This window comes from Armigeres subalbatus, chromosome 1 (assembly GCF_024139115.2).
Source record: "Armigeres subalbatus isolate Guangzhou_Male chromosome 1, GZ_Asu_2, whole genome shotgun sequence".
Lineage (NCBI taxonomy): Eukaryota > Metazoa > Arthropoda > Insecta > Diptera > Culicidae > Armigeres > Armigeres subalbatus.
In genome coordinates this window covers 310,072,696-310,090,955 of record NC_085139.1, presented here as the reverse complement: position 1 = coordinate 310,090,955, position 18,260 = coordinate 310,072,696, and the positions used below count along the sequence as shown (strand labels likewise).

The following is an 18,260-nucleotide window of genomic DNA, read 5'->3' as shown; positions in this document are numbered from 1 at the left end:
TCGTCGTTTTGAGCACAGTGTAATAAAATGATTCATCTGCCTGTGAGCAATTATGTTTCTGTTTGTGTCATGTATTTTTGGACGAAACGAAATACGTTACTTCTGCTGCAGTGGGTCATAAAAGCTACCACAAGAAGCATAAAACTTCGACTGCCATTAGCAGGAGAGCAGTAGTTGTGCCAATTCCTGTCCCGGTGTTTTGGAGGATGGGTTAATTAAAGCCTCGTGATGGCACATCCAGAAGGGCCTGGCGAAGTCGTTAACGGAAACCAGTCGTCGTGGTGAGCACAGTGAACGACGTTGGCGAGCGTCTGAAGGGTCTGTTGACCTTGTCAAATAATAATGCAAAAATGGTTCGAAACCTCCACCCATGCCACCACATCGGGGAACGTATTGCGAACGAGCAACTTATTCATACTGTGTAACATAGCAACCCGCATCCGGTGGATGGAATAATCCACCGCTTGCTGTGCTCACTTTGACGATGGAGCGCAGTGTTTCTCGGGGCGGGGTAATAGTAGTCGAAAAAATAGTTTGCTGGGATATGATAAATTAAATTTTTGGTTTAAGAGATAATTACTTTCGTATGTTCGATTGGGGAAGAGGTTTTTTGGAATCGTAAAAGGCCGTGCTAACTCGACGTCAAATTGTGATATTTTCAACTGAATATTATTTTAAATTAGCTGCCTCACGGGATATCTTTTGTCAGGTTTGATTTCGATAATTATTGTTTACACTTCTTAACTATGATGACTTGGCATTTACACAGTCTTTTCTTGATTCTTAACTGATCAGATATAAACTTCCTGAACCCAACATCAAGAACCCCTGCCGAAAGCGAAACGCGCGCGCTTCGCATACTTTCCCCCAGAGAAAGAGAACGGATGGAATCCGCACCCCTTCCATAAGAGCAATATAATGCCCGGAATTCCTTTAGTTCTTCTTCGTTACCAAATCCCACCAGTCGACTCCCTCCATCCGCCCACCTACCCCCTCCCAACGCATAGCATCGGAACTGTTAAACATTAACGCGTCTCATGAAATATTACCGTGGGCCACCTGTTTGATGTGATGCCAAAATCGGAATTCGATCGATCTCGTATCATCACCAAACCTCCCCATTGTTAGATTTTTACATTTTGCATTTCGGGTGAGCTCACTTATTATTTATTTGACGAATCAATCATGGAAATCGTTCGTCGTCAGAAGAAGGTTTTGCGTACGGTAAGAAAGAATAGATTTTTTGTTGAACAGCTCAGTAGAATGCAATTAGATTCCATAATTCAGACCATTATCGATGAACACAGATTCTTTCTGGACGAAGTACAGTTTTTCAGGCAATCACTGAGCTAACAGCGATATTGGGTAATTGCGGATAAAACAACTTTGTTTGAAATGCTTACTTTAAGGCTTAAGCAGAACTTCCATTGACTTCCTAATGTACAATCGAAAATGACACTTTCCACAGCATTCTTATACTTGACAGCTTAAATAGTGCGGAATATAAATATCAAATTTTTATATCCAAAATATTATGCTTCTTTGAAAATACAAGGGGTAGAAATTCGATAAACTATATTCTTGAGTTAATTGATTCGACTAAGATGGCGATGATAGAGGTATTGGCTTTCAGTCTTTTAGGAGCAAAAACGGGGTTTTATGTTTTCATCCGACGTTTCGGACACATGTATTGTGCCTTTATCAAGGAATTAACTATGTTCCGTTTTGTTGTCAGCCCTCAGAATAGGACCTATTTGTCACCACAATTCGTTTGCCTTGTCTTGTGTGAGGTAGGGCGAAGATTTGAGTTGACCCGGCTCGCAGAAACTTTTGGTGCACCTTTTTATTTGGTGCCACTTTTACTCTATATTCTTGAGATGTGACAACTTTCTGTAGTCGCGGAAATTGTGTTTTCCCGTGGAATTTGAAAAAAAAAAAGTTCCGTTGAAACTTGAAAAAAAATCCTTGAAATTACAAAACACGTAGAGATTTTTTTTTTAAATTAAGATGTATGAGAAAGAAAATCACAGCAAGCCATGCTATGGTTGCCTTTTTGTTTGTTGTCATATTTTGTTTGTTTTCGTAAAATTACGAACAGGGAGATGTGTTGTGGTGGAAAAGTGTACCTCATTCGAGCAGTGGACGCCACCGCGTACGGATCGGTCGTGCGAGCGCTAAAATTACTCGTGTTTTTTTCGGATCATTGTAGCAGCTTTTTGGGCCGAGTGGATTCTGAAAAAATTCCGAACTTGTGAAGTTTACAAATTGTGAAAGAAGGAACTAGGAAACGTTTTTCGTACGGAAAAATGACAGAAGAAGGTGGAGGAGGCGCTTTGCCTCCGGCCAAAGACGGAGATAAAAGAAGCATGAATGGGAATGGCGGATGAAGAACCACTTGAATCTTGTTTGTACACGTCTAGGGATGCAGCAGTACGCAACGCGGCAACAAAATTTGTGTAGGATCAATGTTGCGTAAAATCGAAAAGTACCGAAACCAGATCACGGAGTTGCAGTATCTTGGACGAAACAAAATTATTGTGTTTTTCAACTCATGGGTCAAAGCAAGTCTTTTGGTCGGCAAAGTTACTCTTCCGGAAAAAGGCTACAAGGCATATGTTCCCCGACACCTAGTCTGTATCACAGGAGTGATTGGTGGAATACCCGATCAATAATGCAAAACTAAATTATAACAAGGGGAGTTATTTATTTCAGAAAAATATTGTAACAAAATGGTTATAAATTTAACCAGTCAAATTTTGTTGTTAAAATAACAAAGATCATATCAAAAATTCTTCTAGCCGTAACACGATTATAACAGAGGTTGATACCTTCATATCAACATTATAACAAACGCTGATATAATTTATCTGTACAAAAATCTACTTTCAAGGTAATTGCCTACATCACGTATAGAAATCGGGTACTATACCACGATGAATTTCGATCCATAATGTAGGCAATTACTTTGTTCCAGTTATGTATAATATCGAGCGGGTTCAAGTTATACTGAAGGTTATTACCTCCGATTTTTTTCCAATGTCTACAAAAAATGTAGGCAATTATTTTGTGAAAATATACATAACTAATGTTGTTATAATTTTGATATGAAATAAAACTGGCTGAAGACACATTTTTATCGAATTATCTAATTATAACACACATTGTTTTAAATAACAACAATTGATAAAATTGAGTTATAATTTTGTTATGCATTCCTGATCGGGTACCGACGGTTATCGTAATGAAAGACATCAGGACAGACAGGAAAGACAGGACTATGAGTGCGCTTTTCCAACTGTGAATCTGTACATTCTTAACAGATGGGACATAGAGACAGGGGAAAAGGTTGCCTCAAATCGAGTGAGTGAAACTTTCAGAGCTAGCAATTTGCTGGAGAAAATGCAGGTGCTTGGAACGTCAACGAAAGTTCAGCCATATGTTCGAAAGTTTGAATTTTGCGATAATTGCCACCGTTTTGGACACCGAGAGGAAAGCTGCAGATCGAAGAAGCGATGTGTAACATGTTCACGCATACCCGAGGATAGTGGAGAGCAGTGTGTGAATGAGGTGAAGTGCTTACGTTGTCGAATAACTGACTCGAAATGCACTGCGCGGCAGAGGAAGATAAGCATCAAAACAATTATCCAAGAAGAACTTAACTTACGTGGAAGCCAGGAAGCTCCGATAGAAATGGAAAATAAGTACGCTGTCTTGGCTAACATTTCAGAATTCCCAACGCAATACGGATTCAACGGCACAAAGTGCTGGTCTGAATAATCCTATCACTTTGACCGAAAAGGAAAAATGGGACCACATCGTCAAGAAAATGCTGACGCACTGGAAACAGCTAATCGCAACGTTCGGGGCAAACTCGCGAACTTTTACACAGCACAGGGGTCACGGAGAAACTACAGGAGAAAATAAAAGAATGTTCTAAGAGATTTTCAAATCTAGAAAGTATCATAGGGATCGTATACTAATTACGTAAGCACTTATGGGGGGAGGGGGGGTCTGCCATTTTCTTACGCTCCATATAAATAAAAAATGATTTGTATGGGAAAAATCTTACATGGGGGGAGGGGGGGTTGAAAAACCCAGAAAAATTGCTTACGTAATTAGTGTACGGCCCCATAGCATAAACAGAACAATTACCACTTGACAACTGTATTTGAACGATTTAATGTATCTCAGTTTATAAAATGGCTAATTTTATGTTTTTTTGCAGTGTAACATACAGAGTCTCTCAAAAAATAAGGATGAGTTACATAGAGTTTTAACGGTGGGGGACTATTCAGCAGCCGTTTGATCTGAAACTTGGTCTAATAAATCACTAGAACAATACTACCAAATCAAATGCTACCCAAGCTGTAGCCATTAAAGTTTACTCATTAGATGTATTTTTGATCTCACTGTATATTGCATCCTCAATTTTGAAATCAGAGTTAGAGTCAGATTTATCTGAAATATTCAGTTTAGTAACACGAAATTATGGGGCAATAATTGAAGGAGACTTTAACGCTCATCATCATGCCTGGGGCAACGATTTCACTGACAGTAAAGGATCAGTTGTTATGGATTTAATTAGGCCGGTTACAAATATTTCATTAACTTTTTGTCCGACTGGTCTCCGAAAGGTCAAGGGGGGGGGGGGATAATAAAAAATAAATATTAAAATGAAAAAAAATCAAAAAACTCCTCGGATTTGTTAGATAATGTTTTGCAAATCCTCAAAATTATCCTAATTTTATTTTGCTGCCCCCTCAAAATATTATTTTTTGGCAAAAAAAAATCGAGGGGGGGGGGAGACAAAATAGATTTTAAATATTTGTATCGGCCTTAGTGATAGTAATTTAATTCTTTTGAACGATAATTTAAAAACTTGTATACCAATACAAGTCAATAAGAAATCTACAGCAATAGACCTCACTATTTGCACACCGAACTTATGGAAAACTCTTACAAGTGGAATTGGAAGCCACCATTTAATATAGAACCAAATTACAATCACAATATAGTAGAAAGCAGAAAAATCATATTCCATCACAAAAAATAGATGAAGACATCAAAATTTTAAACTTTGAAAACTGCAATAGCATAGAACCTTTTTTTAAATAGTAGCAGACATTTATGAAAAAATAAGACAGATATAAATCGAAACACGAAAGAGTTGTCTCAGGCATGGGAAGAGAAAAATGGAGCTCGTTCAAAAATCAATAGAAGATCCACGACGGAAAACTTAATTATCTGCAAAAAAGCACATGGTGAATTTCCTGAGTACACCGACGAAATCGGGTGCTGACAAAATCAACTATTTTTATAACCGATAAAATCAGCTGTCAACGAAACCTGTGAAAACTGTTTCTACTACCGATGAATTCGGGTGTAACTTGGGGTGTCGTAAAAATCAGCCTTCACGATTACCAACTAAATCTGGTGCAGACCAAATCATTCGTATGGTCAACCTATTTTGTCGAGTGACTCATAGGAACTATTTAAATCGACGTATCAATCGATAGATTAAGGCTCTGTCTCATTTGGATAATTAAACTTAAAAGTGACAGTTCGAAAATTAGCAAATAACCCAGTCATAAGAATGGCTGGTGCTACCCAGCAATTCCAATAAGACATCGATGCAAAATGATTCGATATCTGTCAAAAGTAATCTTGCTCTGCGAGCGGGGTTATTTGATAATTATTGAAATGTCACTTTTAAGTTTAATTTCAGTTTAATTCTCCAAATGAGACAGACCCTAAGTAGTATTTATTGAGATTCTCACGTCCGAATGTGTGAGTGGCGATAAAAGGAAAACAAACACTCCTAGATGGTGCAACTCAGCAAAGATTGGGTAAAAATGAGTATATTTCCATATATTTTTTGACTCTTTTGATATCATTGTGATGACCCGATCATTTTTGAGGTTATGAGCAGAAGGAAAACAAACATGTTTTTACACATGACGAATTGCACATTAGTGTGCGAGCGCTAAACGTCACTCATCTCTATATAGCAGATTTAATCGGAGTAATGGTTGGTATATTATAATTGCTTAGAGTATTCGTTTACTGTTGCAGAGTATAGATAGTGGAATATATAGATGACCGAAGATAAATCCTCTGTCTCCAAACGAACTGTCAAACGTGTCTCCAAACGAACATGACGTCACGATTTCAATGGAAACGTTAAGGGCTGTGACGTCATATGCGCGTGTGCACGGGCAAAAAAATCGACTCAGCCATGCTTTCGCTCATCTATAGATTCTACTATCTATATTGCAGAGTATGTAATTAAGAATGGCGACACTGTCAGAATTGGAACAAAATTCATCTGTCATTCCCATACAAAATCGTGTTCCAAACGAGCAGGAGACCTGTTATTTATGCGGCACATGTCGCCAAACTTAATTACATACACTCTGTACTGTTGCTGTACTGTTTACTTAGTGCTGTGATTATCCAACAACAAACAACAAGTTAAAGGGTGAATATCAAGGGTCTGCGAAGCGGCCATGTTTTTGATGCCAGCATCAAAATCATCGATTAGTTTAATACGAAGGCGTAATCATAGTCGTCGAAAACCTGCCATTGAAAATATGTTTTAAATATCATGATATTTCGTCGAAGTAGAGTGCTTGGTGCCGATTGAAATATGAAAATACATTAAAAGCATCAATATTCTTTTTGAGAAATACACCTCGCATTCATACTTTCGCACAAGTTCTCGAAAAATAATGAAAAATAATTACGTCCATTTGGAATAGTGGTTTGTTTACAAAATAGAATTGTCAGTGGGAAACCAAATTTCAACCGAACTCAAAGATGTTGGCTATTGTCAAGGTAGTAGTACTGTGGGTAGGATTGGGGGTGCTAGATGCCTGGTGAATATTTAGTTAGTATCTGTCAAATGTTTTATGAGGTAGTGCCATCTACTTTCTAATATTTACAATATTTAAATTCGCGAAGGCAGCCATAGCAATAAAAGAGAAACAGCATGTCGACGATTATTTGGGTAGGGGAGACTGGGTAGACTTGATCCCCTTTTCTGATTTCCGATGAACAACCAAAAATAAATAAACATACGCGATTTGCACACAGACTCTCTAAGAAATATAGTATTTAACTTTACTGATGTGTGATAGTCCTTAAATTATTGCTGTTATTGATACACAATCGATTTTTTGGAGTGCTGTCAAAAATCGACTTTGAAAATATTCGGGGGGAATTGATTCCTCTCTAAGGGTCTGTCTCATTTGGAGAATTAAACTTAAAAGTGACAGTTCGAAAATTAAAAAATCACCCCGTTATAAGAATGGCTGGTGCTACCCATCAATTCCAATAGGACATCGATGGAAAATGATTCGATATCTGTCAAAAGTAATCTTGCTCTGCGAGCAGGGTTATTTGATAATTATTGAAATGTCACTTTTAAATTTAATTTCAGTTTAATTATCCAATTGAGACAGACCCTAAGAACTTGATTTGATAAAATTTGAAAGGTGCCCTCAGATTTTTCAAATATTTTCCCTTCAAAATACGCGGAATTATCGAATTGCTGTGCGTGTACATGAGCGATTTTTGTTATTGAATTCGACAGCACATGCAATTTTAAAATTTGGGGAGACTTGATCCCCTTTCTATGAGATCTACGCAATAAATATTTTTTCCTGCCAACCCTTCATCAAACCCGTCAAATCTACAAATAATAAGAAGCCTAAGAACAGATTTATATTTTTTTTGAATTTTTTCGCCAAATTTTTGTATGGGTGACTAACGGGGGATCAAGTGTCCCCATATTGAGGCAATAACTTCAAATCCAAATATCCTAAAAATTTGATGGAATGTTGACATTTTCATCAGTACAGATCATTCAGCATATTTATGGCTTTGTGCTGTGAAAAAACGAAAGCATTTAATCATTGTTATGAAAAGTTGTTCAAATTTTGCGTGACCAATAGAAAAATCTTTTGGGGAGGTCAAAACATACAAACCGCCCTGCAGAATAAATAAGGTTGTCAATCCAAAAAAATAACTCACCACATAAAGGTCATTTGTCTAGAGGATCTATACTAAAAACCCAGATTAATCCACCTAGCGGTGATGGTGCCTTTCTCGTTCGTTCAAAAGGTTTGGAAAAATCTCAAATAACACCAATATGTGAAAAAAACCGTCTAAGACGAATTAAGTACTGTCCATTTAATTCCACCAATTAATTTTCGTTATCTTTGCAGATACGTATTTCGACCACAACTGTGTGGTCGTCTTCAGTGTCTTGTACTTGACTCGACTTGAAGAAAACAATCGCAACTTACACTATTTATGCAGCTCTTGGCTCTTCAAGTTTCTACCTAAACAATAAAGTAATTTACTGTATAGGTAAATAAAGTAGGCAAATAATATTAGATTAGGTACCTAGCGTAGTATAAATAGTGTAAGTTGCGATTGTTTTCTTCAAGTCGAGTCAAGTACAAGACACTGAAGACGACCACACAGTTGTGGTCGAAATACGTATCTGCAAAGATAACGAAAATTAACTGGTGGAATTAAATGGACAGTACTTAATTCGTCTTAGACGGTTTAATACATTCCACTAAACGAGCTTAATATATTTTTCTGACCAATATGTGGATTGGTCTTATTTTTCATATTTGTTTATATGCATAAAAAAATTCTCGCCAAACGCAATTTGTTGCAAACAAATCGGATGAGCATAAGAGCAAAAAATGGCATTTTATTTAGTAGTTTTAAAATTAGTATTTTCGCCATAACTTTTGACCCAATTGTACGATCCGGCCAAATTTCTATAGGAAACAATGGGACAAGATTCTGCGTCGAATGCAATCTGTTGCGAGCGACCTGAGAAGCACACATATTGCACATCAATCACAGTAACTTATATATGACCGGATTCAGTCACAATATGGTTACTGAAACCAGATTTGTTGAACTTGTGTTGCTTGGGGAATAGATGAAGTCAAAGTGCTAAAAAAGGGAGCTAGACTTTTTTGAACTCTTTTTCACAATAAATAGTAATTTGACCATAACATATAAGCCCATAGTCCGATCTGGCTAATTTTCAATAAGAAAATATGAGACATTCTGCGTCGAATGCAAATGCGAGCAAATCGGTTGAGGAAAAGTGCCTGAAAAATGAGTGACATTTTTTTAGCGATTTTTTTATTAAAAAAATGGTATAATTTTCGATCCCATAGTCCGATATGGCCAATTTTCAATAGGAAACAACGGGACAGGATTCTTCGTCGAATGCAACTTGTTGGGAGCAAATCGATTGAGGATAAGTGCCCGGAAAATGAGTGACATTTTTTACGCGATTTTTTCGTATGAATTTGTATTTTGGTCATAACTTCTGATTCCATAGTTCGATCTGACCAATTTCAAATAGGATACAATGGGACAGAATTCTGCGTCGAATGCAACTTGTTGCGAGCAAATCGGTTGAGGATAAGTGCCCGAAAAAAGAGTGACATTTGTTACGCGATTTTTTCGTATGAATTTGTATTTTGGCCATAACTTCTGATCCCATAGTTCGATCTGGCCAATTTCAAATAGGAAACAATAAGACAGGATTTTGCATCGAAGGCAACTTGTTGCGAGCAAATCGGTTGAGAATAATTTCCCGAAAAATGAGTGACATTTTTTACGCGTTTTTTTCGTATTAATTTGTATTTTGGCCATAACTTCTGATCCCATAGTCCGATCTGACCAATTTCGAACAGGAAACAACGGGACAGGATTCTACGTCGAATGCAACTTGTTGTGAGCAAATCGATTGAGGATAAGTGCCCGGAAAATAAGTGACATTTTTTACGCGATTTTTTTGTATGAATTTGTATTTTGGCCGTAACTTCTGATCCCATAGTTCGATCTGGCCAATTTCAAATAGGAAATAATGGGACAGGATTCTGCATCGAATGCAACTTGTTGCGAGCAAATCGGTTGAGAATAAGTGCCCGAAAAATGAGTGACATTTTTTACGCGATTTTTTCGTATGAATTTGTATTTTGGCCATAACTTTTGATCCCATAGTCCGATCTGACCAATTTCAAATAGGAAACAATGGGACAGGATTCTGCGTCGAATGCAACTTGTGAGCAAATCGGTTGTGAGCAAATCGGTTGTGAGCAAATCGGTTGAGGATAAGTGCCCGAAAAATGAGTGACATTTTTTATGCGATTTTTTCGTATGAATTTGTATTTTGGCCATAACTTCTGATCCCATAGTTCGATCTGGCTAATTTCAAATAGGAAACAATGGGACAGGATTCTGCGTCGAATGCAACTTGTTGCGAGCAAATCGGTTGAGGATAAGTGCCCGAAAAATGAGTGACATTTTTTGAGTAGTTTTGCACACACACACACACACACACACACACACACACACACACACACACACACACACACACACACACACACACACACACACACACACACACACACACACACACACACACACACACACAGACATCACCTCGATTCGTTGAACTGAGTCGATTGGTATATAACACTATGGGTCTCCGGGCCTTCTATAAAAAGTTTGTTTTTGGAGCGATCATATAGCCTTCACCGTATACTTAGTATACGATAAAGGCAAAAATACGCTAGAACAAAACTACTTTAGTTCTCGATAAAACAGGGGGTGATCAAGTCTCCCCGGGGATCAAGTCTACCCACCTTCCCCTAGTGTTGACACAGTTAATGATGAGTTGATGAGTGTTCGTTCAGCTCGCAAGAAGATGAAAAAAGTGAATAAAAAGGCAGGATTTTTCATTTGTCTTTGGATATAGTATTCTTCAGTGGTTCTACAGCGAGTCGGACAGCGGAATACGAAGGAGGTAAAGAGATTTATCATGCACAAATGTTGTATTATGGAGCGGATATTGGGAATAGAATGGCGCCTATAACACTATACAAATTTGTCTTCATGTTAGAGTAACGGAGGAGCCTTCGTGGTTTAACCTTTTTCCCAGTGTTATTATACAGTACTTTAGATACATTCCATGTTTTTGTGATTATTAATTAAGAAATTTCAAAACAAGTTGAAAACAATATTTTAGGGAAGTGCTAGAACATCCAAACTGTCTATGAGTCAAGAATATGTGATCTACAGTCATGGACGTGTTCTAAAATGGAGGTGTTCGGGGTCATCATCGACATCGCGACAAAAGATTTTTCGATGGAAGGTGAGGTTTATGATAGACAAATCTCGAACCATGAGTTTTTCCCATTAGCCCGTCAGAGAACTCTTCAAAGTAGGGGTGAGGACTTCAGTCGAGGCTTCATTCGTGTCATGTCGAGACTTATGTCCATTCTCTATTCACTGAACGCACATCTCTACAGAATAAACCTTGTCGATTGCAACTTATGTAGGTGTGGAGCCGGTTTTGATGACATCGATCCCGAAGTTTGGTTCTGCTCGGAAAATTTGTACTATTGGATAATATTGTGGCCCGAGGTAAACAACCCTCAATTCGTTTTTTGGATGATTTGGGTCTATATGCAAGCTATCTTGTATCTAGCATGGCTAAGGCTCGCCGTGACGTGTACGCGGTTTTCGGGAGCCTCTTTGGCGTGATAGATTATTTTCAGCCAGCAACGGCGTCAAGACGTTGGTGTTCGGCGGCGGCGGCGCATAGATCGGCGTGAACCAATTTAATGCATTAGAAACATTCCGTTTCTTTCGAAATTTTTTTTTTCGTGGTTTTTTTTCTAGAAGTTCCTCTAAGAATTCGTCCAGAAGTTCGTCCAGGATTTTTCCTGATGTTCCTCCAGTGATTCCTCCTGAAGTTCTTTCATGAGTATCTCCGAAAGTTCTTCACGAAGATCCTCCAGGAATTTATTTCTACCAAGAGATTCCTTAAGAAATTGCGCTGGAAACATGTACTGAGAAATTTTTATAAATTACTTCGAGAACTCTACAGTAGCTACCTTGAAGACTTTTTAAAAATTTCCTCTGAAGTCCTTCCGAAACTCACCGAATTTCTCTAAATTCATCTCCCACCTTCGCCCCTGGATTTTTTTTCGTTCAAGAACTCTCCTGAAAAATTGTTGAGGGTTTTTTTTCCTTCAGGAATTCCCCACAGAAATTCATAGATAAATTCTTCTGCAAATTCATCTGGATATTCCCCCTATATCTCCATGAATTCTCCCGTAAATTTATCCAAGAACTTCTTCGGAATTCCCCCAAGAAACTCTCTTGCAATTTCTGTGAAAATTATTGAGGAATTCCCCGAAAATTCTGTTGGAAGTCTTCTGAAATTTTCTACGAGAATTCGACCCAATATTTCTCCAGAGTGGGAGTATCCGAAGGAGTTACCAAAGCATTTCCTGGAGGATTTTCTGAGGTAATTCCTGAAGAAATTCTCGAGGGAATCCCTGGAGGATTTTTTGGAATGATTCTTGAAGGAATTTCCGATAATGTCTAGGAGAAATTCTAAAACAAGGAATATGTTCAAAGGAAGATCAATATAGAATTTGTAGAAGAAAAGATTTTCGAATTTTCAAAAAAATTCAAACTGAAACAACTAAGAGCAATTCCTGAATAACGATTCGCCAAGAATACCGCGCTTATTCAAATTTCGGATATTGTATGTGAGATTTTTTAAAAATATTTTACAGGAAATGTTTCATCTTGCTCGTCCAACCGACTGCTTTATTGAACGTAATTTGTAATGTTTGGAGCAAAGTTGTTTGGTATCCACTTTGCGATTGGTTAAATTGTTGGCCACCGAGAGTCCTCCGAAACCGTAATGCTTCAGCAGTGAGTAATGAATAGTGAAAAAATGATTCAGTTTTTTCATGTGTTTTCATGGGTTCCTTCAAGAAGTACATCCATAACCAAGTGATTGGTCAAATTCCAAAAAGGGACCTTTTGATCCTATTATTGATACCAGGAAGTAGTGGTTTGGGTTTGAGATTAGTTATAAATTGGCTCGTTAAATTTGGAAACACTCCATGTAGTCCAAATAACTTTGAGTTATATCGGCGTCTGCATCGAAGAATTTCGACTCATAAATATTTGCTTTGTTAGAACTGTAGCACAATGGGAAAAAAATGTTCAAAACACAAATAAATTCAATATCTTGGTTCGGTATCGGAGGATTGCGCTGAAACTTTGTCACAAATCATAGAACTTTCTAGGGAATCGTGCAAAGGTGGTTAAGTTCATTGTTGGTAAGACAATAGTGTCAATAGAAGAATTTCCCTAATGCCTTTCAGTGTTCATTGCGGTTTTTTTCTTCTAATATTAATCAAATCAAGAGTTGAATTTTTTCTTCACCCTCCTGTTTCCGATGGCGTTTCCAACCATCGACCAAATCATTTAGAGTTGAATTCTATTGACCCAACTAACAAATATGTGTATTAGAGCCTCACTAATGCCATATTGATGTCATTCACCAATCAACCCACTTGATCCGATCAACGTGCCTCAAATCCGGATTTCTAGGTCCAGTGGTATCTCCAAACCATCTCAAGACTTACTCCATATTTGAATTTACTTGATCCGAATAGGACCGATGACGATTTCGGTCTTCAGCCAATCAGCTTCAAAGCATTTATCCAACAGTGGTTCCAAACAATCGTCAGACCCACTTGAGAGTTAGATTTTCTTTGATTCGAATAGGTCCGATAGCAATTCCGAGCATCGACCTACTCCCTTTAGAGTTGGATTCTATTGGCTCAACAAGATAGCAGAGCGCTAAAGGGTATTAGAAAAAGAATCAGTTTTTGGAAAAAGATTATGTTTTTATTTCGTTTAAATTTCTGAAATTTTTTGTTCAAACAAAACGAGCAATGATTGATTTTGAACTTCCTCCCCTCTACTATGTGTGGCAGTTAAACCATACTATATGAAGTAAATATTCAATTGCTTCGAAACCATCAAAGTAGGCCTAATGCGAACCACAACTGATATTTGTTTTTAATTTTAGAAACAGTTGAAATGCAAATCAAAACTAGATTATGGTTGTTGTGTCTAAGATTAAATAGGATAGGTGGAAGCCCCCTCCCTTCTAGCCACGATCTGACCCCCCTCCTATTTTTTTAAATATGTTGTATAATAAAATTGTTTTATCAATAAGGTATTTTTATGAAGAATTTTTTGTCTACCAAACTTCACACCCCCTCCCAACCACTTATCTACCCCCCCTCCTCCTTTCGGAAAATATTATTTTCCGTACATTATGAATCATTAAAACTAGTTGAAATGATTATTCTTTAATATGTTTCCATTATTTTAACTCGACACATTACAACATCTTTAACTAAGTTGATGATTTGTTTCTATTGTTGATACTGCAAGGATGAATATGCTACAAAATAAAACTTGGTGGGCGTGGGGCGCAACCATGGGTGGAGAGATGTGGCCTCGAACCGTGTATTCTGGCGCCAAATTGTTGATTCAGTGTTATTTGTTTAGATGTAAACTAAATAAATGAATGAAAACATAATTTTCATTGATAAATTGTCATAATAATTGTATTTATTTACTAAATCAAATTCACAAGTAATTTTACATATTTTCTACACTTTCATCAATAGCAAAATCATCATCCAGTTGTTCAGCATCGTCCATTAGTTCGTCTAGTGGATTGCCTTCAGCGTTTAAATTTTCAAAGCTGTCAAGGTCTTCGAATACTAAAAGTGATTTTACAAAATCTAAATATTCAAGTGATATCTTTTTTCCTATTCTACTACCTAGATTTATTAAACTTATCAAAGGATCAGATAAGTTCATAGCTCGAATAAATACGTCATGTAGATTATCAACTCGTGACCTTTTCCTAGCATGATGGGTACGACATTTTTTAGTAGTTTATGTTGGCACACTGCTGCTTCTTCAGGTAATATGCCAAAATGATCCGGCGAATGGATATTATGCTTCCAGGGTAAGCGAGTACTTTATGCACTGTTGCTGTGATTTTGTATCAATCATACAAATTAATATACCGCCGATATGTTTCTTTTCAAAAGTAATCAATTTTTTAAAGATTGATCGGATATTATCAATTGATTACTATTAAAATATTACGAAAATTTGGAAAGTAATTCAGGAATTGAAATGCTTTTCGACACACGTTTCCTGTTATGCTGGTCCCTGCTCTGTCTGCCCTTGGTTGATCAACTCGTACTTTTAATGCTTCGTACATTTTTTCAGTAACGAGTTTTTTTTCAATCAAGATATTTGGCCTTTAAATCCTTCGTAATATTTCACTTTTAAATTTCCATCCTGTAGGAAATATGTAATAAATACTCAAAAAAAAACACTCTTGACTATTTGAGATTCTTTTGGATCAAAAAGTAATACGATGCTCCATATTATCTAAACATTACCTGAGGAACCAGCAGGAATCCGCAATATTTGTGTTTTTCTCGAGACGGCATAATACACGTTGTTAGCGTTAAAGCCGAAAACAAATTCATGATTTGAAAATGTTGTAGAAATTGTAATATAGCATATGAAAAGAGAATTTTCTTTAGAATATATAAACAAAGTTATCGTGAAAACATTGAGAACTTTTTCGGCTAGTAGGGTAGATACAGTTTTTATATGGAATGATAATTTTCGATCTGTTTTACACTTTTAACAAAAATAATAATTCAGTCTGTAACATTTTGAGGACTGAACTTCACATTTAACAGTTCCCTTTCAAGCTGTATTCAATTTTTATGATTTTTTTTGTTTATGCTAGCAGAATCGATAATAATCGTGATTAACAAAAAAAAAAAATTTTTTCGACCTTGTGCCAAAATGACGCTCATCCGCAGCTATCCGCAGATGTATTCTCGTTCCGACGATAGTATAGACCCCAAACTAATCTGTGGTGGTGGTCTCTTGAGACTGCTCGGCCCTGCTTGTTAGATATAGTCCAACTTAGGCAAAAAAGAATTTTTTTCAATAATTGCAAATTTTTATTAATTTTTATTAAACATGCAACCTCAACAACGTACCCTTTAATTTCCAAAATTAGACAGTCATTCGCTGAGAAAATTGCATTTGTTTGAAATTCATTTATTCTACAATTTTCTGATGTCTGATGTCTGTGGCTCAATGAGTTTTCATCACAGAGAGCTGATATTTTGGGAATCTTGGTATGAACTATCTGGCTATCAAATGGTCAAGACACGTCATTCGAAGCAAGTCAATTTTTCTATTTTTGGTCACCACTTTCCCCACAGTTTAATGTGGCGACAGGCACATGTAGTGAACTGTCAGTGGCATAAGGTGTTTTAAGAGGCTCCCGCTTTTCAACAGCCGGAATACACTCCACAGACCCCTTCGTCATGTTATCTGTTTTAAACAGCTATTTTTTAGGATTTTTAAACCATGATCTACTGTGAAAAAGGCCATAAAGAATTTTAGCAATTTTTTGAGATTCTAACCCGGCTCTGCAAGGTTCCTTGCATTATTTGCGTCAAAAGCTATTTTGTGCAATACGTCAGTTCGCGTTTGCTCGTGTTTCATATTAGACGCAGAACGATCGCTGGATTAAAGAAGAGATTGGTTCTTTTTTGTGCGGGTGAGTAAATTAACTAGAAAGTAAAGTCTTCGGTGCGCGTTTGCTTAGAATTACATTCTAATGAAAACGAACAATTCAGTCTAACTTCTTGAACCCCTCGACCGATTGCATCCATATTTGGAACACATATTTTAAATGACATATTTTTAAAATGACATTTACTCGAAAATAACATTTCCCCGCAAAATTATGACCTTTCCCCAAATATGACATTTCCCCGAATATGACATTTCCTTAAAAGTAGCATTTCCTCCAATTTGACATTTGCCTCGAAATAGCATTTGCCGAAAATAAAAGTTCCGAGAAAACAATTTATTAAGGGGAATCAATCAATCTCACTGTGAAAAAAAATGTGAAGTGAGTAGTGAGACGTCCCACTTCTCATTTCGGACTACTCACTTTTCACAGTGAGAAATGAAAAGTAAGAAATAAGGAGTGATAAGATAGACTTCTCACTTCTCACTCCTCATTTTTCACTTATTACATCTCACCGTGAAAAGTGGGAAGAGTGAAGTAGAAGGGAGTCGATCTTTCCCTAAATCGTTTCTCACTTTTCGCAGTCAGTAGTGAGAAATGATTATTGAGAAGTAAGAAGTGAGACGTCCAATGACATATTCAACCGAAAGACCTATTTTATTTATTCGAACAAATGACCTATTTGGCAAAATGACCTTTTCCGCCAAATGATCTATTCGGCCAAATGACCTATTCGGCCAAATGATCTATTCGGCTAAATGGTCTATTTGGCCGTATGGCCCATTCGTCCAAATGGCTGCCAGCCAGATGGGTTTCGGCCTAATGGTTTGTTCGGCCTAGTGGCATTCGGCCAAGTGGCTTTCGGTCGAATGAGTTTCGGCCAAACGACCCATTCACTTCCAATATTAACAACGAGCGAACGAAATGGTTTGATCCTGTATCCTGAAATCTAGAAACTTTGCAGTCATTATCCACACATGGTTGACTGTTGGCAGAATCGTCAAAGTAGCATAGACTAGGGACTGTCAACTAATTAGACTACTAATATAAACGGCTGAAGGAGTTATAAGTCGACCCGCTGTGAGACTTGCACTGTCGGACGCCGAAAGAAGCTCGAACTGAAGCGTACGTAATGGATACAGTGGAGAAAGCTAAGACACCGTCGCGATAACTACACAAGTCGTCTTCTAATAAAGGATGAAATGTAGGACTTTTCCAGAGAAACCATAGATAAAAAGGACTCGTACAGACTGAACGCATAACACCTTGCATGAGACAACAGATAAGGACACATAACAGCCAGTGGACCAGTGGAGAATTTTTCTATCACGAAAAGTAGACGATTGGCGTCGCTAACCGTACGGCCACGAAGCCCAACCAAAAGAAAAAAAAAATTAAAAAAATGACGAGATTATAGTAGAAGAGGCAGTCATTCGCATAATTGCAAACCTATGCGATAATCACTGCAATCTTTTCAAAATACATTTACAGTTTTGAAGCTGATAAAAACCTCTCAAACTGCACTTAGAAGTGACTCATTCAGAAAAAAAATCCGCATTCCACAAAAAGTCACGAATGAATTCCTGATTGAAAGTCAACCTTTTCAGTTTGGACCGTGAATTGAGCTCACCATCTCCGGATTGGCAATCCATCGCCTTTGCTCGTAAGGCTGGATTCTGGTACCGGATATCCCTTGGTGCCAATATGAGCCGACAAAAGAAGATATTTGAGTGCGATTAATACAGACTTTGGT

The 18,260-nt window shown here is 37.4% G+C and overlaps 1 protein-coding gene across 13 annotated transcripts in view; it reads right to left on the bottom strand.

The window, feature by feature from the left end:
• Window positions 1–18,260, bottom strand: part of LOC134207909 (protein unc-13 homolog B) — a 332,680-nt gene that overhangs the window by 33,381 nt on the left and 281,039 nt on the right. The window lies entirely within an intron of this gene.